General features: G+C 51.6%; 31 non-coding genes across 31 annotated transcripts; 21 read left to right on the top strand and 10 right to left on the bottom strand.

Annotated features, from left to right (window-relative positions):
* Nucleotides 1-346: 346 nt before the first annotated feature.
* trnae-cuc (transfer RNA glutamic acid (anticodon CUC)) lies at nt 347-418 on the top strand. The gene has a single exon. It is a non-coding gene; the product is annotated as a tRNA-Glu (tRNA).
* Nucleotides 419-1,298: 880 nt separating this feature from the next.
* On the top strand, nt 1,299-1,370 carry trnae-uuc (transfer RNA glutamic acid (anticodon UUC)). Its single transcript has one exon. It is a non-coding gene; the product is annotated as a tRNA-Glu (tRNA).
* A 131-nt stretch (nt 1,371-1,501) lies between these two features.
* trnae-cuc (transfer RNA glutamic acid (anticodon CUC)) lies at nt 1,502-1,573 on the top strand. Its single transcript has one exon. It is a non-coding gene; the product is annotated as a tRNA-Glu (tRNA).
* A 499-nt stretch (nt 1,574-2,072) lies between these two features.
* trnag-ccc (transfer RNA glycine (anticodon CCC)) lies at nt 2,073-2,144 on the bottom strand. The gene has a single exon. It is a non-coding gene; the product is annotated as a tRNA-Gly (tRNA).
* Nucleotides 2,145-2,939: 795 nt separating this feature from the next.
* Nucleotides 2,940-3,011, top strand: trnae-cuc (transfer RNA glutamic acid (anticodon CUC)). Its single transcript has one exon. It is a non-coding gene; the product is annotated as a tRNA-Glu (tRNA).
* Nucleotides 3,012-3,891: 880 nt separating this feature from the next.
* trnae-uuc (transfer RNA glutamic acid (anticodon UUC)) lies at nt 3,892-3,963 on the top strand. The gene has a single exon. It is a non-coding gene; the product is annotated as a tRNA-Glu (tRNA).
* A 131-nt stretch (nt 3,964-4,094) lies between these two features.
* trnae-cuc (transfer RNA glutamic acid (anticodon CUC)) lies at nt 4,095-4,166 on the top strand. The gene has a single exon. It is a non-coding gene; the product is annotated as a tRNA-Glu (tRNA).
* A 499-nt stretch (nt 4,167-4,665) lies between these two features.
* trnag-ccc (transfer RNA glycine (anticodon CCC)) lies at nt 4,666-4,737 on the bottom strand. Its single transcript has one exon. It is a non-coding gene; the product is annotated as a tRNA-Gly (tRNA).
* Nucleotides 4,738-4,976: 239 nt separating this feature from the next.
* On the bottom strand, nt 4,977-5,058 carry trnas-aga (transfer RNA serine (anticodon AGA)). Its single transcript has one exon. It is a non-coding gene; the product is annotated as a tRNA-Ser (tRNA).
* A 502-nt stretch (nt 5,059-5,560) lies between these two features.
* On the top strand, nt 5,561-5,632 carry trnae-cuc (transfer RNA glutamic acid (anticodon CUC)). Its single transcript has one exon. It is a non-coding gene; the product is annotated as a tRNA-Glu (tRNA).
* An 880-nt stretch (nt 5,633-6,512) lies between these two features.
* trnae-uuc (transfer RNA glutamic acid (anticodon UUC)) lies at nt 6,513-6,584 on the top strand. The gene has a single exon. It is a non-coding gene; the product is annotated as a tRNA-Glu (tRNA).
* A 131-nt stretch (nt 6,585-6,715) lies between these two features.
* Nucleotides 6,716-6,787, top strand: trnae-cuc (transfer RNA glutamic acid (anticodon CUC)). The gene has a single exon. It is a non-coding gene; the product is annotated as a tRNA-Glu (tRNA).
* A 499-nt stretch (nt 6,788-7,286) lies between these two features.
* On the bottom strand, nt 7,287-7,358 carry trnag-ccc (transfer RNA glycine (anticodon CCC)). The gene has a single exon. It is a non-coding gene; the product is annotated as a tRNA-Gly (tRNA).
* Nucleotides 7,359-8,153: 795 nt separating this feature from the next.
* On the top strand, nt 8,154-8,225 carry trnae-cuc (transfer RNA glutamic acid (anticodon CUC)). Its single transcript has one exon. It is a non-coding gene; the product is annotated as a tRNA-Glu (tRNA).
* An 880-nt stretch (nt 8,226-9,105) lies between these two features.
* Nucleotides 9,106-9,177, top strand: trnae-uuc (transfer RNA glutamic acid (anticodon UUC)). Its single transcript has one exon. It is a non-coding gene; the product is annotated as a tRNA-Glu (tRNA).
* A 131-nt stretch (nt 9,178-9,308) lies between these two features.
* Nucleotides 9,309-9,380, top strand: trnae-cuc (transfer RNA glutamic acid (anticodon CUC)). The gene has a single exon. It is a non-coding gene; the product is annotated as a tRNA-Glu (tRNA).
* Nucleotides 9,381-9,879: 499 nt separating this feature from the next.
* trnag-ccc (transfer RNA glycine (anticodon CCC)) lies at nt 9,880-9,951 on the bottom strand. Its single transcript has one exon. It is a non-coding gene; the product is annotated as a tRNA-Gly (tRNA).
* Nucleotides 9,952-10,190: 239 nt separating this feature from the next.
* Nucleotides 10,191-10,273, bottom strand: trnas-aga (transfer RNA serine (anticodon AGA)). Its single transcript has one exon. It is a non-coding gene; the product is annotated as a tRNA-Ser (tRNA).
* Nucleotides 10,274-10,775: 502 nt separating this feature from the next.
* On the top strand, nt 10,776-10,847 carry trnae-cuc (transfer RNA glutamic acid (anticodon CUC)). The gene has a single exon. It is a non-coding gene; the product is annotated as a tRNA-Glu (tRNA).
* Nucleotides 10,848-11,727: 880 nt separating this feature from the next.
* On the top strand, nt 11,728-11,799 carry trnae-uuc (transfer RNA glutamic acid (anticodon UUC)). The gene has a single exon. It is a non-coding gene; the product is annotated as a tRNA-Glu (tRNA).
* Nucleotides 11,800-11,930: 131 nt separating this feature from the next.
* On the top strand, nt 11,931-12,002 carry trnae-cuc (transfer RNA glutamic acid (anticodon CUC)). Its single transcript has one exon. It is a non-coding gene; the product is annotated as a tRNA-Glu (tRNA).
* Nucleotides 12,003-12,501: 499 nt separating this feature from the next.
* Nucleotides 12,502-12,573, bottom strand: trnag-ccc (transfer RNA glycine (anticodon CCC)). The gene has a single exon. It is a non-coding gene; the product is annotated as a tRNA-Gly (tRNA).
* A 239-nt stretch (nt 12,574-12,812) lies between these two features.
* Nucleotides 12,813-12,894, bottom strand: trnas-aga (transfer RNA serine (anticodon AGA)). The gene has a single exon. It is a non-coding gene; the product is annotated as a tRNA-Ser (tRNA).
* A 502-nt stretch (nt 12,895-13,396) lies between these two features.
* On the top strand, nt 13,397-13,468 carry trnae-cuc (transfer RNA glutamic acid (anticodon CUC)). The gene has a single exon. It is a non-coding gene; the product is annotated as a tRNA-Glu (tRNA).
* An 880-nt stretch (nt 13,469-14,348) lies between these two features.
* On the top strand, nt 14,349-14,420 carry trnae-uuc (transfer RNA glutamic acid (anticodon UUC)). Its single transcript has one exon. It is a non-coding gene; the product is annotated as a tRNA-Glu (tRNA).
* A 131-nt stretch (nt 14,421-14,551) lies between these two features.
* trnae-cuc (transfer RNA glutamic acid (anticodon CUC)) lies at nt 14,552-14,623 on the top strand. Its single transcript has one exon. It is a non-coding gene; the product is annotated as a tRNA-Glu (tRNA).
* Nucleotides 14,624-15,136: 513 nt separating this feature from the next.
* On the bottom strand, nt 15,137-15,208 carry trnag-ccc (transfer RNA glycine (anticodon CCC)). The gene has a single exon. It is a non-coding gene; the product is annotated as a tRNA-Gly (tRNA).
* A 239-nt stretch (nt 15,209-15,447) lies between these two features.
* On the bottom strand, nt 15,448-15,529 carry trnas-aga (transfer RNA serine (anticodon AGA)). Its single transcript has one exon. It is a non-coding gene; the product is annotated as a tRNA-Ser (tRNA).
* Nucleotides 15,530-16,031: 502 nt separating this feature from the next.
* On the top strand, nt 16,032-16,103 carry trnae-cuc (transfer RNA glutamic acid (anticodon CUC)). Its single transcript has one exon. It is a non-coding gene; the product is annotated as a tRNA-Glu (tRNA).
* Nucleotides 16,104-16,983: 880 nt separating this feature from the next.
* Nucleotides 16,984-17,055, top strand: trnae-uuc (transfer RNA glutamic acid (anticodon UUC)). Its single transcript has one exon. It is a non-coding gene; the product is annotated as a tRNA-Glu (tRNA).
* A 131-nt stretch (nt 17,056-17,186) lies between these two features.
* On the top strand, nt 17,187-17,258 carry trnae-cuc (transfer RNA glutamic acid (anticodon CUC)). Its single transcript has one exon. It is a non-coding gene; the product is annotated as a tRNA-Glu (tRNA).
* The last annotated feature ends 332 nt before the right edge of the window (nt 17,259-17,590 follow it).

Below are 17,590 nucleotides of genomic sequence, written 5' to 3'. Positions count from 1 at the left end.
ACTGCCGCTAGATTTGAACCCTGTGAAAGGTCTTTTCCACGAGCACAAGTTTTGATCTGACATGACCTAATCTGTCTGTTTGTGTAAAATCAGGGAATTCTCAAATCTAGTGTGGTTGATAGCTTGACGCAAAGAGCCTGCGAGTGCTTCTTGTCGTTCACAGCAGAGAGAATACAGTTTGTCATCAAGCCCAATCAAGTGGGCTGTCACACATAAGGGCTATTTAAAATACGATGAATGGCCTTCTTATTAGAGAGCTCAGTCACTGAGACAAAAAAGGCAAAGTTTGGGAGAGGGTGACAATTGTTTGATCCAGGTCTGTTTCCTCCAGTTGGGGGTAAGCGGCTCCCTGATGGTCTAGTGGCTAGGATTCGGCGCTCTCACCGCCGCGGCCCGGGTTCGATTCCCGGTCAGGGAAAGCTGAGGAGGCATGACGTGAGTTGGCTGCCTATATAGCGATGCCAGTAATTTTAATCAAACCAGCCCAATTTTGTCGAGGGTGATCAGTGTTTGATTTCCTTTTGCGTCATCCTTTCTCACCTTCGCGGCTCCCAAACGCTCTGGTGGCTAGTATTTGGCACTCTCGCCGCCGCGGACCGGGGCTGTATTCCCAGTCAGGGAAGCTGGTCTTACCACTATGATGCACCTGTTATCTCCACAGAGCCTGCTTCTCTCAATTTCTCCCAAGGCGGGATTCAGTACCCGTCTCTGATCCACCCCAGTGACCCTGATGAGGAATAACTGTAAGCGCACGGAAGATGGATAGAGGTTTCCCCTGAGAAGTGAAAGACGCGTAATCAGCGACCTACGTGAAGCCCCAGTTCCTGTGATTGGCCAGGAGTTTGAACCCGAGCCGCTTGGCGGGAAGCAGCCACCATCATAACTGCGGCAGGTATTTACTGAAACACAACCTGTGGATTTTCATGACAAGCCTGGCAGCGTTTTCCACAATTTTCAAACACTGTACTACAACTGATTTAAAAGAACTTCACGTTACTCGGAGTACGACCCGACGGTGCAGCAGACTTTTCAGATCGCGCGTTGGCCGGGAATCGAACCCCGGCCGGTCAACTGCTTGGGAAGCAGCTATGCCCGCCACGACACCACAGATGCCATGAAAAGCCCCATTGCGATGCCAGCACACGTGATGAACGCGGCACAGCACTTCATCTCATTTAAAGTAAGATGAATTGCCTGTTTATTGGAAGGTTCAGTCACCGAGACAGAAAGGGCAAACTTTTGGAAAGGATGACAATTGTTTGAAACACTTTTGTTTCCTCCAGGTATAGGCAAGACGTTCCCTGATGGTCTAGTGGCTAGGATTCGGCGCTTTCACCGCCGCGGCCCGGGTTCGATTCCCGGTCAGGGAATGCTGGCGTGGCATAGGATGAGTCGGTTGCCTGTATAGCCGCGCAAGTAATTTAGTCAAACAAGCCAAATTTGGAAGTGGGTGATCAGTGTTTGATTTACTTTTTGCTCCATCCCTCCCCACGCTCATGGATCCCTGGTGGTCTAGTGGCTAGGATTCGGCGCTCTCACCGCCGCGGCCCGGGTTCGATTCCCGGTCAGGGAACGCAGGAATGGCATGCGACAATAGCGATGCCAGTCGTTTAGTTTGTCGCCGGTGATCGGTGTATGGCTCCCTGATGGTCCAGTGGCGAGTACTGGGCACTCTCACCGCCGCGGCCCGGGCTCGATTCCCGGTCAGGAAAGCTGGTCTTGCCACTATGAGGCACTTGTGTGTGACCATCCAATCCCCATCTGATGAGGAATAACTGTACGCACACAGAAGATGGATAGAGGTTTCCCCTGAAAAGTAAAAGGCGTGCAATCAGCGACCTAGGAGGAGCCCGAGTCCCTGTGGATTGGACAGGAGTTTGAACCCCATCAGCTTGGCGGGAAGCAGCCACCATCACAACCGTGGCAAGTACTTACCGAAACACAACACGTCCGTTTTCATACAAGCCTCGCGTCGTTTTCCACACTTTTGAAAGACCGCACTGCGAGTGATTTAACACAGCTTCACGTTGCTCCTGAAGACAAGCTGACTGTTCTGCAGACTTTTCAGATCATGCATTGGCCGGGAATCGAACCCGGGTCAACTGCTTGGGAAGCAGCTATGCTCGCCACTATACCACCAATGCCATGGGAAGCCCCTTTGCAATGCCAGCACACACGATGGAGACGCAACAGCACGTGCACTGAAGTTCAGAAAGTCGACTATTTGTGAGTCCAGAATGCCATTTGCAAGCACTGCCCTCCTCCATTTCAGCAAAAGCCGCGCAGCACACACGTTTTGGTTCAGTTCATCACCTCAAGAACGCACGCCCATCTGACGCACTGATGACGGAAGGAACGGATAAAGGGTGAGGCCTCCGTAGTTGGCAGGATTCGAACCTGCGCGGGGAAACCCCAATGGATTTCTAGCCACAACTACCTCCCCTCCGCTTTTCAAAGGGTTGAGGCAACATTACAGATTTTAAAGGACCATGTTTACAGTGCCAGCCCAATTGGATTAAACAGGCTGCTGTGAATATGAGAGCAACCATAACTTGTACGCATGAAAATATCAGCCACAAACATGTTAAGCAGGACTGCCGCTAGATTTGAACCCTGTGAAAGGTCTTTTCCACGAGCACAAGTTTTGATCTGACATGACCTAATCTGTCTGTTTGTGTAAAATCAGGGAATTCTCAAATCTAGTGTGGTTGATAGCTTGACGCAAAGAGCCTGCGAGTGCTTCTTGTCGTTCACAGCAGAGAGAATACAGTTTGTCATCAAGCCCAATCAAGTGGGCTGTCACACATAAGGGCTATTTAAAATACGATGAATGGCCTGCTTATTAGAGAGCTCAGTCACTGAGACAAAAAAGGCAAAGTTTGGGAGAGGGTGACAATTGTTTGATCCAGGTCTGTTTCCTCCAGTTGGGGGTAAGCGGCTCCCTGATGGTCTAGTGGCTAGGATTCGGCGCTCTCACCGCCGCGGCCCGGGTTCGATTCCCGGTCAGGGAAAGCTGAGGAGGCATGACGTGAGTTGGCTGCCTGTATAGCGATGCCAGTAATTTTAATCAAACCAGCCCAATTTTGTCGAGGGTGATCAGTGTTTGATTTCCTTTTGCGTCATCCTTTCTCACCTTCGCGGCTCCCAAACGCTCTGGTGGCTAGTATTTGGCACTCTCGCCGCCGCGGACCGGGGCTGTATTCCCAGTCAGGGAAGCTGGTCTTACCACTATGATGCACCTGTTATCTCCACAGAGCCTGCTTCTCTCAATTTCTCCCAAGGCGGGATTCAGTACCCGTCTCTGATCCACCCCAGTGACCCTGATGAGGAATAACTGTAAGCGCACGGAAGATGGATAGAGGTTTCCCCTGAGAAGTGAAAGACGCGTAATCAGCGACCTACGTGAAGCCCCAGTTCCTGTGATTGGCCAGGAGTTTGAACCCGAGCCGCTTGGCGGGAAGCAGCCACCATCATAACTGCGGCAGGTATTTACTGAAACACAACCTGTGGATTTTCATGACAAGCCTGGCAGCGTTTTCCACAATTTTCAAACACTGTACTACAACTGATTTAAAAGAACTTCACGTTACTCGGAGTACGACCCGACGGTGCAGTAGACTTTTCAGATCGCGCGTTGGCCGGGAATCGAACCCCGGCCGGTCAACTGCTTGGGAAGCAGCTATGCCCGCCACGACACCACAGATGCCATGAAAAGCCCCATTGCGATGCCAGCACACGTGATGAACGCGGCACAGCACTTCATCTCATTTAAAGTAAGATGAATTGCCTGTTTATTGGAAGGTTCAGTCACCGAGACAGAAAGGGCAAACTTTTGGAAAGGATGACAATTGTTTGAAACACTTTTGTTTCCTCCAGGTATAGGCAAGACGTTCCCTGATGGTCTAGTGGCTAGGATTCGGCGCTTTCACCGCCGCGGCCCGGGTTCGATTCCCGGTCAGGGAATGCTGGCGTGGCATAGGATGAGTCGGTTGCCTGTATAGCCGCGCAAGTAATTTAGTCAAACAAGCCAAATTTGGAAGTGGGTGATCAGTGTTTGATTTACTTTTTGCTCCATCCCTCCCCACGCTCATGGATCCCTGGTGGTCTAGTGGCTAGGATTCGGCGCTCTCACCGCCGCGGCCCGGGTTCGATTCCCGGTCAGGGAACGCAGGAATGGCATGCGACAATAGCGATGCCAGTTGTTTAGTTTGTCGCCGGTGATCGGTGTATGGCTCCCTGATGGTCCAGTGGCGAGTACTGGGCACTCTCACCGCCGCGGCCCGGGCTCGATTCCCGGTCAGGAAAGCTGGTCTTGCCACTATGAGGCACTTGTGTGTGACCATCCAATCCCCATCTGATGAGGAATAACTGTACGCACACAGAAGATGGATAGAGGTTTCCCCTGAAAAGTGAAAGGCGTGCAATCAGCGACCTAGGAGGAGCCCGAGTCCCTGTGGATCGGACAGGAGTTTGAACCCCATCAGCTTGGCGGGAAGCAGCCACCATCACAACCGTGGCAAGTACTTACCGAAACACAACACGTCCGTTTTCATACAAGCCTCGCGTCGTTTTCCACACTTTTGAAAGACCGCACTGCGAGTGATTTAACACAGCTTCACGTTGCTCCTGAAGACAAGCTGACTGTTCTGCAGACTTTTCAGATCATGCATTGGCCGGGAATCGAACCCGGGTCAACTGCTTGGGAAGCAGCTATGCTCGCCACTATACCACCAATGCCATGGGAAGCCCCTTTGCAATGCCAGCACACATGATGGAGACGCAACAGCACGTGCACTGAAGTTCAGAAAGTCGACTATTTGTGAGTCCAGAATGCCATTTGCAAGCACTGCCCTCCTCCATTTCAGCAGTTTTCAAAAGCCGCGCAGCACACACGTTTTGGTTCAGTTCATCACCTCAAGAACGCACGCCCATCTGACGCACTGATGACGGAAGGAACGGATAAAGGGTGAGGCCTCCGTAGTTGGCAGGATTCGAACCTGCGCGGGGAAACCCCAATGGATTTCTAGTCCATCGCCTTGACCACTCGGCCACAACTACCTCCCCTCCGCTTTTCAAAGGGTTGAGGCAACATTACAGATTTTAAAGGACCATGTTTACAGTGCCAGCCCAATTGGATTAAACAGGCTGCTGTGAATATGAGAGCAACCATAACTTGTACGCATGAAAATATCAGCCACAAACATGTTAAGCAGGACTGCCGCTAGATTTGAACCCTGTGAAAGGTCTTTTCCACGAGCACAAGTTTTGATCTGACATGACCTAATCTGTCTGTTTGTGTAAAATCAGGGAATTCTCAAATCTAGTGTGGTTGATAGCTTGACGCAAAGAGCCTGCGAGTGCTTCTTGTCGTTCACAGCAGAGAGAATACAGTTTGTCATCAAGCCCAATCAAGTGGGCTGTCACACATAAGGGCTATTTAAAATACGATGAATGGCCTTCTTATTAGAGAGCTCAGTCACTGAGACAAAAAAGGCAAAGTTTGGGAGAGGGTGACAATTGTTTGATCCAGGTCTGTTTCCTCCAGTTGGGGGTAAGCGGCTCCCTGATGGTCTAGTGGCTAGGATTCGGCGCTCTCACCGCCGCGGCCCGGGTTCGATTCCCGGTCAGGGAAAGCTGAGGAGGCATGACGTGAGTTGGCTGCCTATATAGCGATGCCAGTAATTTTAATCAAACCAGCCCAATTTTGTCGAGGGTGATCAGTGTTTGATTTCCTTTTGCGTCATCCTTTCTCACCTTCGCGGCTCCCAAACGCTCTGGTGGCTAGTATTTGGCACTCTCGCCGCCGCGGACCGGGGCTGTATTCCCAGTCAGGGAAGCTGGTCTTACCACTATGATGCACCTGTTATCTCCACAGAGCCTGCTTCTCTCAATTTCTCCCAAGGCGGGATTCAGTACCCGTCTCTGATCCACCCCAGTGACCCTGATGAGGAATAACTGTAAGCGCACGGAAGATGGATAGAGGTTTCCCCTGAGAAGTGAAAGACGCGTAATCAGCGACCTACGTGAAGCCCCAGTTCCTGTGATTGGCCAGGAGTTTGAACCCGAGCCGCTTGGCGGGAAGCAGCCACCATCATAACTGCGGCAGGTATTTACTGAAACACAACCTGTGGATTTTCATGACAAGCCTGGCAGCGTTTTCCACAATTTTCAAACACTGTACTACAACTGATTTAAAAGAACTTCACGTTACTCGGAGTACGACCCGACGGTGCAGCAGACTTTTCAGATCGCGCGTTGGCCGGGAATCGAACCCCGGCCGGTCAACTGCTTGGGAAGCAGCTATGCCCGCCACGACACCACAGATGCCATGAAAAGCCCCATTGCGATGCCAGCACACGTGATGAACGCGGCACAGCACTTCATCTCATTTAAAGTAAGATGAATTGCCTGTTTATTGGAAGGTTCAGTCACCGAGACAGAAAGGGCAAACTTTTGGAAAGGATGACAATTGTTTGAAACACTTTTGTTTCCTCCAGGTATAGGCAAGACGTTCCCTGATGGTCTAGTGGCTAGGATTCGGCGCTTTCACCGCCGCGGCCCGGGTTCGATTCCCGGTCAGGGAATGCTGGCGTGGCATAGGATGAGTCGGTTGCCTGTATAGCCGCGCAAGTAATTTAGTCAAACAAGCCAAATTTGGAAGTGGGTGATCAGTGTTTGATTTACTTTTTGCTCCATCCCTCCCCACGCTCATGGATCCCTGGTGGTCTAGTGGCTAGGATTCGGCGCTCTCACCGCCGCGGCCCGGGTTCGATTCCCGGTCAGGGAACGCAGGAATGGCATGCGACAATAGCGATGCCAGTCGTTTAGTTTGTCGCCGGTGATCGGTGTATGGCTCCCTGATGGTCCAGTGGCGAGTACTGGGCACTCTCACCGCCGCGGCCCGGGCTCGATTCCCGGTCAGGAAAGCTGGTCTTGCCACTATGAGGCACTTGTGTGTGACCATCCAATCCCCATCTGATGAGGAATAACTGTACGCACACAGAAGATGGATAGAGGTTTCCCCTGAAAAGTAAAAGGCGTGCAATCAGCGACCTAGGAGGAGCCCGAGTCCCTGTGGATCGGACAGGAGTTTGAACCCCATCAGCTTGGCGGGAAGCAGCCACCATCACAACCGTGGCAAGTACTTACCGAAACACAACACGTCCGTTTTCATACAAGCCTCGCGTCGTTTTCCACACTTTTGAAAGACCGCACTGCGAGTGATTTAACACAGCTTCACGTTGCTCCTGAAGACAAGCTGACTGTTCTGCAGACTTTTCAGATCATGCATTGGCCGGGAATCGAACCCGGGTCAACTGCTTGGGAAGCAGCTATGCTCGCCACTATACCACCAATGCCATGGGAAGCCCCTTTGCAATGCCAGCACACACGATGGAGACGCAACAGCACGTGCACTGAAGTTCAGAAAGTCGACTATTTGTGAGTCCAGAATGCCATTTGCAAGCACTGCCCTCCTCCATTTCAGCAAAAGCCGCGCAGCACACACGTTTTGGTTCAGTTCATCACCTCAAGAACGCACGCCCATCTGACGCACTGATGACGGAAGGAACGGATAAAGGGTGAGGCCTCCGTAGTTGGCAGGATTCGAACCTGCGCGGGGAAACCCCAATGGATTTCTAGCCACAACTACCTCCCCTCCGCTTTTCAAAGGGTTGAGGCAACATTACAGATTTTAAAGGACCATGTTTACAGTGCCAGCCCAATTGGATTAAACAGGCTGCTGTGAATATGAGAGCAACCATAACTTGTACGCATGAAAATATCAGCCACAAACATGTTAAGCAGGACTGCCGCTAGATTTGAACCCTGTGAAAGGTCTTTTCCACGAGCACAAGTTTTGATCTGACATGACCTAATCTGTCTGTTTGTGTAAAATCAGGGAATTCTCAAATCTAGTGTGGTTGATAGCTTGACGCAAAGAGCCTGCGAGTGCTTCTTGTCGTTCACAGCAGAGAGAATACAGTTTGTCATCAAGCCCAATCAAGTGGGCTGTCACACATAAGGGCTATTTAAAATACGATGAATGGCCTGCTTATTAGAGAGCTCAGTCACTGAGACAAAAAAGGCAAAGTTTGGGAGAGGGTGACAATTGTTTGATCCAGGTCTGTTTCCTCCAGTTGGGGGTAAGCGGCTCCCTGATGGTCTAGTGGCTAGGATTCGGCGCTCTCACCGCCGCGGCCCGGGTTCGATTCCCGGTCAGGGAAAGCTGAGGAGGCATGACGTGAGTTGGCTGCCTGTATAGCGATGCCAGTAATTTTAATCAAACCAGCCCAATTTTGTCGAGGGTGATCAGTGTTTGATTTCCTTTTGCGTCATCCTTTCTCACCTTCGCGGCTCCCAAACGCTCTGGTGGCTAGTATTTGGCACTCTCGCCGCCGCGGACCGGGGCTGTATTCCCAGTCAGGGAAGCTGGTCTTACCACTATGATGCACCTGTTATCTCCACAGAGCCTGCTTCTCTCAATTTCTCCCAAGGCGGGATTCAGTACCCGTCTCTGATCCACCCCAGTGACCCTGATGAGGAATAACTGTAAGCGCACGGAAGATGGATAGAGGTTTCCCCTGAGAAGTGAAAGACGCGTAATCAGCGACCTACGTGAAGCCCCAGTTCCTGTGATTGGCCAGGAGTTTGAACCCGAGCCGCTTGGCGGGAAGCAGCCACCATCATAACTGCGGCAGGTATTTACTGAAACACAACCTGTGGATTTTCATGACAAGCCTGGCAGCGTTTTCCACAATTTTCAAACACTGTACTACAACTGATTTAAAAGAACTTCACGTTACTCGGAGTACGACCCGACGGTGCAGTAGACTTTTCAGATCGCGCGTTGGCCGGGAATCGAACCCCGGCCGGTCAACTGCTTGGGAAGCAGCTATGCCCGCCACGACACCACAGATGCCATGAAAAGCCCCATTGCGATGCCAGCACACGTGATGAACGCGGCACAGCACTTCATCTCATTTAAAGTAAGATGAATTGCCTGTTTATTGGAAGGTTCAGTCACCGAGACAGAAAGGGCAAACTTTTGGAAAGGATGACAATTGTTTGAAACACTTTTGTTTCCTCCAGGTATAGGCAAGACGTTCCCTGATGGTCTAGTGGCTAGGATTCGGCGCTTTCACCGCCGCGGCCCGGGTTCGATTCCCGGTCAGGGAATGCTGGCGTGGCATAGGATGAGTCGGTTGCCTGTATAGCCGCGCAAGTAATTTAGTCAAACAAGCCAAATTTGGAAGTGGGTGATCAGTGTTTGATTTACTTTTTGCTCCATCCCTCCCCACGCTCATGGATCCCTGGTGGTCTAGTGGCTAGGATTCGGCGCTCTCACCGCCGCGGCCCGGGTTCGATTCCCGGTCAGGGAACGCAGGAATGGCATGCGACAATAGCGATGCCAGTTGTTTAGTTTGTCGCCGGTGATCGGTGTATGGCTCCCTGATGGTCCAGTGGCGAGTACTGGGCACTCTCACCGCCGCGGCCCGGGCTCGATTCCCGGTCAGGAAAGCTGGTCTTGCCACTATGAGGCACTTGTGTGTGACCATCCAATCCCCATCTGATGAGGAATAACTGTACGCACACAGAAGATGGATAGAGGTTTCCCCTGAAAAGTGAAAGGCGTGCAATCAGCGACCTAGGAGGAGCCCGAGTCCCTGTGGATCGGACAGGAGTTTGAACCCCATCAGCTTGGCGGGAAGCAGCCACCATCACAACCGTGGCAAGTACTTACCGAAACACAACACGTCCGTTTTCATACAAGCCTCGCGTCGTTTTCCACACTTTTGAAAGACCGCACTGCGAGTGATTTAACACAGCTTCACGTTGCTCCTGAAGACAAGCTGACTGTTCTGCAGACTTTTCAGATCATGCATTGGCCGGGAATCGAACCCGGGTCAACTGCTTGGGAAGCAGCTATGCTCGCCACTATACCACCAATGCCATGGGAAGCCCCTTTGCAATGCCAGCACACATGATGGAGACGCAACAGCACGTGCACTGAAGTTCAGAAAGTCGACTATTTGTGAGTCCAGAATGCCATTTGCAAGCACTGCCCTCCTCCATTTCAGCAGTTTTCAAAAGCCGCGCAGCACACACGTTTTGGTTCAGTTCATCACCTCAAGAACGCACGCCCATCTGACGCACTGATGACGGAAGGAACGGATAAAGGGTGAGGCCTCCGTAGTTGGCAGGATTCGAACCTGCCGCGGGGAAACCCCAATGGATTTCTAGTCCATCGCCTTGACCACTCGGCCACAACTACCTCCCCTCCGCTTTTCAAAGGGTTGAGGCAACATTACAGATTTTAAAGGACCATGTTTACAGTGCCAGCCCAATTGGATTAAACAGGCTGCTGTGAATATGAGAGCAACCATAACTTGTACGCATGAAAATATCAGCCACAAACATGTTAAGCAGGACTGCCGCTAGATTTGAACCCTGTGAAAGGTCTTTTCCACGAGCACAAGTTTTGATCTGACATGACCTAATCTGTCTGTTTGTGTAAAATCAGGGAATTCTCAAATCTAGTGTGGTTGATAGCTTGACGCAAAGAGCCTGCGAGTGCTTCTTGTCGTTCACAGCAGAGAGAATACAGTTTGTCATCAAGCCCAATCAAGTGGGCTGTCACACATAAGGGCTATTTAAAATACGATGAATGGCCTGCTTATTAGAGAGCTCAGTCACTGAGACAAAAAAGGCAAAGTTTGGGAGAGGGTGACAATTGTTTGATCCAGGTCTGTTTCCTCCAGTTGGGGGTAAGCGGCTCCCTGATGGTCTAGTGGCTAGGATTCGGCGCTCTCACCGCCGCGGCCCGGGTTCGATTCCCGGTCAGGGAAAGCTGAGGAGGCATGACGTGAGTTGGCTGCCTATATAGCGATGCCAGTAATTTTAATCAAACCAGCCCAATTTTGTCGAGGGTGATCAGTGTTTGATTTCCTTTTGCGTCATCCTTTCTCACCTTCGCGGCTCCCAAACGCTCTGGTGGCTAGTATTTGGCACTCTCGCCGCCGCGGACCGGGGCTGTATTCCCAGTCAGGGAAGCTGGTCTTACCACTATGATGCACCTGTTATCTCCACAGAGCCTGCTTCTCTCAATTTCTCCCAAGGCGGGATTCAGTACCCGTCTCTGATCCACCCCAGTGACCCTGATGAGGAATAACTGTAAGCGCACGGAAGATGGATAGAGGTTTCCCCTGAGAAGTGAAAGACGCGTAATCAGCGACCTACGTGAAGCCCCAGTTCCTGTGATTGGCCAGGAGTTTGAACCCGAGCCGCTTGGCGGGAAGCAGCCACCATCATAACTGCGGCAGGTATTTACTGAAACACAACCTGTGGATTTTCATGACAAGCCTGGCAGCGTTTTCCACAATTTTCAAACACTGTACTACAACTGATTTAAAAGAACGTCACGTTACTCGGAGTATGACCCGACGGTGCAGCAGACTTTTCAGATCGCGCGTTGGCCGGGAATCGAACCCCGGCCGGTCAACTGCTTGGGAAGCAGCTATGCCCGCCACGACACCACAGATGCCATGAAAAGCCCCATTGCGATGCCAGCACACGTGATGAACGCGGCACAGCACTTCATCTCATTTAAAGTAAGATGAATTGCCTGTTTATTGGAAGGTTCAGTCACCGAGACAGAAAGGGCAAACTTTTGGAAAGGATGACAATTGTTTGAAACACTTTTGTTTCCTCCAGGTATAGGCAAGACGTTCCCTGATGGTCTAGTGGCTAGGATTCGGCGCTTTCACCGCCGCGGCCCGGGTTCGATTCCCGGTCAGGGAATGCTGGCGTGGCATAGGATGAGTCGGTTGCCTGTATAGCCGCGCAAGTAATTTAGTCAAACAAGCCAAATTTGGAAGTGGGTGATCAGTGTTTGATTTACTTTTTGCTCCATCCCTCCCCACGCTCATGGATCCCTGGTGGTCTAGTGGCTAGGATTCGGCGCTCTCACCGCCGCGGCCCGGGTTCGATTCCCGGTCAGGGAACGCAGGAATGGCATGCGACAATAGCGATGCCAGTCGTTTAGTTTGTCGCCGGTGATCGGTGTATGGCTCCCTGATGGTCCAGTGGCGAGTACTGGGCACTCTCACCGCCGCGGCCCGGGCTCGATTCCCGGTCAGGAAAGCTGGTCTTGCCACTATGAGGCACTTGTGTGTGACCATCCAATCCCCATCTGATGAGGAATAACTGTACGCACACAGAAGATGGATAGAGGTTTCCCCTGAAAAGTGAAAGGCGTGCAATCAGCGACCTAGGAGGAGCCCGAGTCCCTGTGGATCGGACAGGAGTTTGAACCCCATCAGCTTGGCGGGAAGCAGCCACCATCACAACCGTGGCAAGTACTTACCGAAACACAACACGTCCGTTTTCATACAAGCCTCGCGTCGTTTTCCACACTTTTGAAAGACCGCACTGCGAGTGATTTAACACAGCTTCACGTTGCTCCTGAAGACAAGCTGACTGTTCTGCAGACTTTTCAGATCATGCATTGGCCGGGAATCGAACCCGGGTCAACTGCTTGGGAAGCAGCTATGCTCGCCACTATACCACCAATGCCATGGGAAGCCCCTTTGCAATGCCAGCACACATGATGGAGACGCAACAGCACGTGCACTGAAGTTCAGAAAGTCGACTATTTGTGAGTCCAGAATGCCATTTGCAAGCACTGCCCTCCTCCATTTCAGCAGTTTTCAAAAGCCGCGCAGCACACACGTTTTGGTTCAGTTCATCACCTCAAGAACGCACGCCCATCTGACGCACTGATGACGGAAGGAACGGATAAAGGGTGAGGCCTCCGTAGTTGGCAGGATTCGAACCTGCGCGGGGAAACCCCAATGGATTTCTAGTCCATCGCCTTGACCACTCGGCCACAACTACCTCCCCTCCGCTTTTCAAAGGGTTGAGGCAACATTACAGATTTTAAAGGACCATGTTTACAGTGCCAGCCCAATTGGATTAAACAGGCTGCTGTGAATATGAGAGCAACCATAACTTGTACGCATGAAAATATCAGCCACAAACATGTTAAGCAGGACTGCCGCTAGATTTGAACCCTGTGAAAGGTCTTTTCCACGAGCACAAGTTTTGATCTGACACGACCTAATCTGTCTGTTTGTGTAAAATCAGGGAATTCTCAAATCTAGTGTGGTTGATAGCTTGACGCAAAGAGCCTGCGAGTGCTTCTTGTCGTTCACAGCAGAGAGAATACAGTTTGTCATCAAGCCCAATCAAGTGGGCTGTCACACATAAGGGCTATTTAAAATACGATGAATGGCCTGCTTATTAGAGAGCTCAGTCACTGAGACAAAAAAGGCAAAGTTTGGGAGAGGGTGACAATTGTTTGATCCAGGTCTGTTTCCTCCAGTTGGGGGTAAGCGGCTCCCTGATGGTCTAGTGGCTAGGATTCGGCGCTCTCACCGCCGCGGCCCGGGTTCGATTCCCGGTCAGGGAAAGCTGAGGAGGCATGACGTGAGTTGGCTGCCTATATAGCGATGCCAGTAATTTTAATCAAACCAGCCCAATTTTGTCGAGGGTGATCAGTGTTTGATTTCCTTTTGCGTCATCCTTTCTCACCTTCGCGGCTCCCAAACGCTCTGGTGGCTAGTATTTGGCACTCTCGCCGCCGCGGACCGGGGCTGTATTCCCAGTCAGGGAAGCTGGTCTTACCACTATGATGCACCTGTTATCTCCACAGAGCCTGCTTCTCTCAATTTCTCCCAAGGCGGGATTCAGTACCCGTCTCTGATCCACCCCAGTGACCCTGATGAGGAATAACTGTAAGCGCACGGAAGATGGATAGAGGTTTCCCCTGAGAAGTGAAAGACGCGTAATCAGCGACCTACGTGAAGCCCCAGTTCCTGTGATTGGCCAGGAGTTTGAACCCGAGCCGCTTGGCGGGAAGCAGCCACCATCATAACTGCGGCAGGTATTTACTGAAACACAACCTGTGGATTTTCATGACAAGCCTGGCAGCGTTTTCCACAATTTTCAAACACTGTACTACAACTGATTTAAAAGAACTTCACGTTACTCGGAGTACGACCCGACGGTGCAGCAGACTTTTCAGATCGCGCGTTGGCCGGGAATCGAACCCCGGCCGGTCAACTGCTTGGGAAGCAGCTATGCCCGCCACGACACCACAGATGCCATGAAAAGCCCCATTGCGATGCCAGCACACGTGATGAACGCGGCACAGCACTTCATCTCATTTAAAGTAAGATGAATTGCCTGTTTATTGGAAGGTTCAGTCACCGAGACAGAAAGGGCAAACTTTTGGAAAGGATGACAATTGTTTGAAACACTTTTGTTTCCTCCAGGTATAGGCAAGACGTTCCCTGATGGTCTAGTGGCTAGGATTCGGCGCTTTCACCGCCGCGGCCCGGGTTCGATTCCCGGTCAGGGAATGCTGGCGTGGCATAGGATGAGTCGGTTGCCTGTATAGCCGCGCAAGTAATTTAGTCAAACAAGCCAAATTTGGAAGTGGGTGATCAGTGTTTGATTTACTTTTTGCTCCATCCCTCCCCACGCTCATGGATCCCTGGTGGTCTAGTGGCTAGGATTCGGCGCTCTCACCGCCGCGGCCCGGGTTCGATTCCCGGTCAGGGAACGCAGGAATGGCATGAGGTGAGTCGGCTGCGACAATAGCGATGCCAGTCGTTTAGTTTGTCGCCGGTGATCGGTGTATGGCTCCCTGATGGTCCAGTGGCGAGTACTGGGCACTCTCACCGCCGCGGCCCGGGCTCGATTCCCGGTCAGGAAAGCTGGTCTTACCACTATGAGGCACTTGTGTGTGACCATCCAATCCCCATCTGATGAGGAATAACTGTACGCACACAGAAGATGGATAGAGGTTTCCCCTGAAAAGTGAAAGGCGTGCAATCAGCGACCTAGGAGGAGCCCGAGTCCCTGTGGATCGGACAGGAGTTTGAACCCCATCAGCTTGGCGGGAAGCAGCCACCATCACAACCGTGGCAAGTACTTACCGAAACACAACACGTCCGTTTTCATACAAGCCTCGCGTCGTTTTCCACACTTTTGAAAGACCGCACTGCGAGTGATTTAACACAGCTTCACGTTGCTCCTGAAGACAAGCTGACTGTTCTGCAGACTTTTCAGATCATGCATTGGCCGGGAATCGAACCCGGGTCAACTGCTTGGGAAGCAGCTATGCTCGCCACTATACCACCAATGCCATGGGAAGCCCCTTTGCAATGCCAGCACACACGATGGAGACGCAACAGCACGTGCACTGAAGTTCAGAAAGTCGACTATTTGTGAGTCCAGAATGCCATTTGCAAGCACTGCCCTCCTCCATTTCAGCAGTTTTCAAAAGCTGCGCAGCACACACGTTTTGGTTCAGTTCATCACCTCAAGAACGCACGCCCATCTGACGCACTGATGACGGAAGGAACGGATAAAGGGTGAGGCCTCCGTAGTTGGCAGGATTCGAACCTGCGCGGGGAAACCCCAATGGATTTCTAGTCCATCGCCTTGACCACTCGGCCACAACTACCTCCCCTCCGCTTTTCAAAGGGTTGAGGCAACATTACAGATTTTAAAGGACCATGTTTACAGTGCCAGCCCAATTGGATTAAACAGGCTGCTGTGAATATGAGAGCAACCATAACTTGTACGCATGAAAATATCAGCCACAAACATGTTAAGCAGGACTGCCGCTAGATTTGAACCCTGTGAAAGGTCTTTTCCACGAGCACAAGTTTTGATCTGACATGACCTAATCTGTCTGTTTGTGTAAAATCAGGGAATTCTCAAATCTAGTGTGGTTGATAGCTTGACGCAAAGAGCCTGCGAGTGCTTCTTGTCGTTCACAGCAGAGAGAATACAGTTTGTCATCAAGCCCAATCAAGTGGGCTGTCACACATAAGGGCTATTTAAAATACGATGAATGGCCTGCTTATTAGAGAGCTCAGTCACTGAGACAAAAAAGGCAAAGTTTGGGAGAGGGTGACAATTGTTTGATCCAGGTCTGTTTCCTCCAGTTGGGGGTAAGCGGCTCCCTGATGGTCTAGTGGCTAGGATTCGGCGCTCTCACCGCCGCGGCCCGGGTTCGATTCCCGGTCAGGGAAAGCTGAGGAGGCATGACGTGAGTTGGCTGCCTATATAGCGATGCCAGTAATTTTAATCAAACCAGCCCAATTTTGTCGAGGGTGATCAGTGTTTGATTTCCTTTTGCGTCATCCTTTCTCACCTTCGCGGCTCCCAAACGCTCTGGTGGCTAGTATTTGGCACTCTCGCCGCCGCGGACCGGGGCTGTATTCCCAGTCAGGGAAGCTGGTCTTACCACTATGATGCACCTGTTATCTCCACAGAGCCTGCTTCTCTCAATTTCTCCCAAGGCGGGATTCAGTACCCGTCTCTGATCCACCCCAGTGACCCTGATGAGGAATAACTGTAAGCGCACGGAAGATGGATAGAGGTTTCCCCTGAGAAGTGAAAGACGCGTAATCAGCGACCTACGTGAAGCCCCAGTTCCTGTGATTGGCCAGGAGTTTGAACCCGAGCCGCTTGGCGGGAAGCAGCCACCATCATAACTGCGGCAGGTATTTACTGAAACACAACCTGTGGATTTTCATGACAAGCCTGGCAGCGTTTTCCACAATTTTCAAACACTGTACTACAACTGATTTAAAAGAACTTCACGTTACTCGGAGTACGACCCGACGGTGCAGCAGACTTTTCAGATCGCGCGTTGGCCGGGAATCGAACCCCGGCCGGTCAACTGCTTGGGAAGCAGCTATGCCCGCCACGACACCACAGATGCCATGAAAAGCCCCATTGCGATGCCAGCACACGTGATGAACGCGGCACAGCACTTCATCTCATTTAAAGTAAGATGAATTGCCTGTTTATTGGAAGGTTCAGTCACCGAGACAGAAAGGGCAAACTTTTGGAAAGGATGACAATTGTTTGAAACACTTTTGTTTCCTCCAGGTATAGGCAAGACGTTCCCTGATGGTCTAGTGGCTAGGATTCGGCGCTTTCACCGCCGCGGCCCGGGTTCGATTCCCGGTCAGGGAATGCTGGCGTGGCATAGGATGAGTCGGTTGCCTGTATAGCCGCGCAAGTAATTTAGTCAAACAAGCCAAATTTGGAAGTGGGTGATCAGTGTTTGATTTACTTTTTGCTCCATCCCTCCCCACGCTCATGGATCCCTGGTGGTCTAGTGGCTAGGATTCGGCGCTCTCACCGCCGCGGCCCGGGTTCGATTCCCGGTCAGGGAACGCAGGAATGGCATGAGGTGAGTCGGCTGCGACAATAGCGATGCCAGTCGTTTAGTTTGTCGCCGGTGATCGGTGTATGGCTCCCTGATGGTCCAGTGGCGAGTACTGGGCACTCTCACCGCCGCGGCCCGGGCTCGATTCCCGGTCAGGAAAGCTGGTCTTACCACTATGAGGCACTTGTGTGTGACCATCCAATCCCCATCTGATGAGGAATAACTGTACGCACACAGAAGATGGATAGAGGTTTCCCCTGAAAAGTGAAAGGCGTGCAATCAGCGACCTAGGAGGAGCCCGAGTCCCTGTGGATCGGACAGGAGTTTGAACCCCATCAG

This window comes from Thunnus thynnus, chromosome 23, assembly GCF_963924715.1.
Source record: "Thunnus thynnus chromosome 23, fThuThy2.1, whole genome shotgun sequence".
Classification (NCBI taxonomy): Eukaryota; Metazoa; Chordata; class Actinopteri; order Scombriformes; family Scombridae; genus Thunnus; species Thunnus thynnus.
This window is presented reverse-complemented; position numbering and strand designations above follow the sequence as displayed.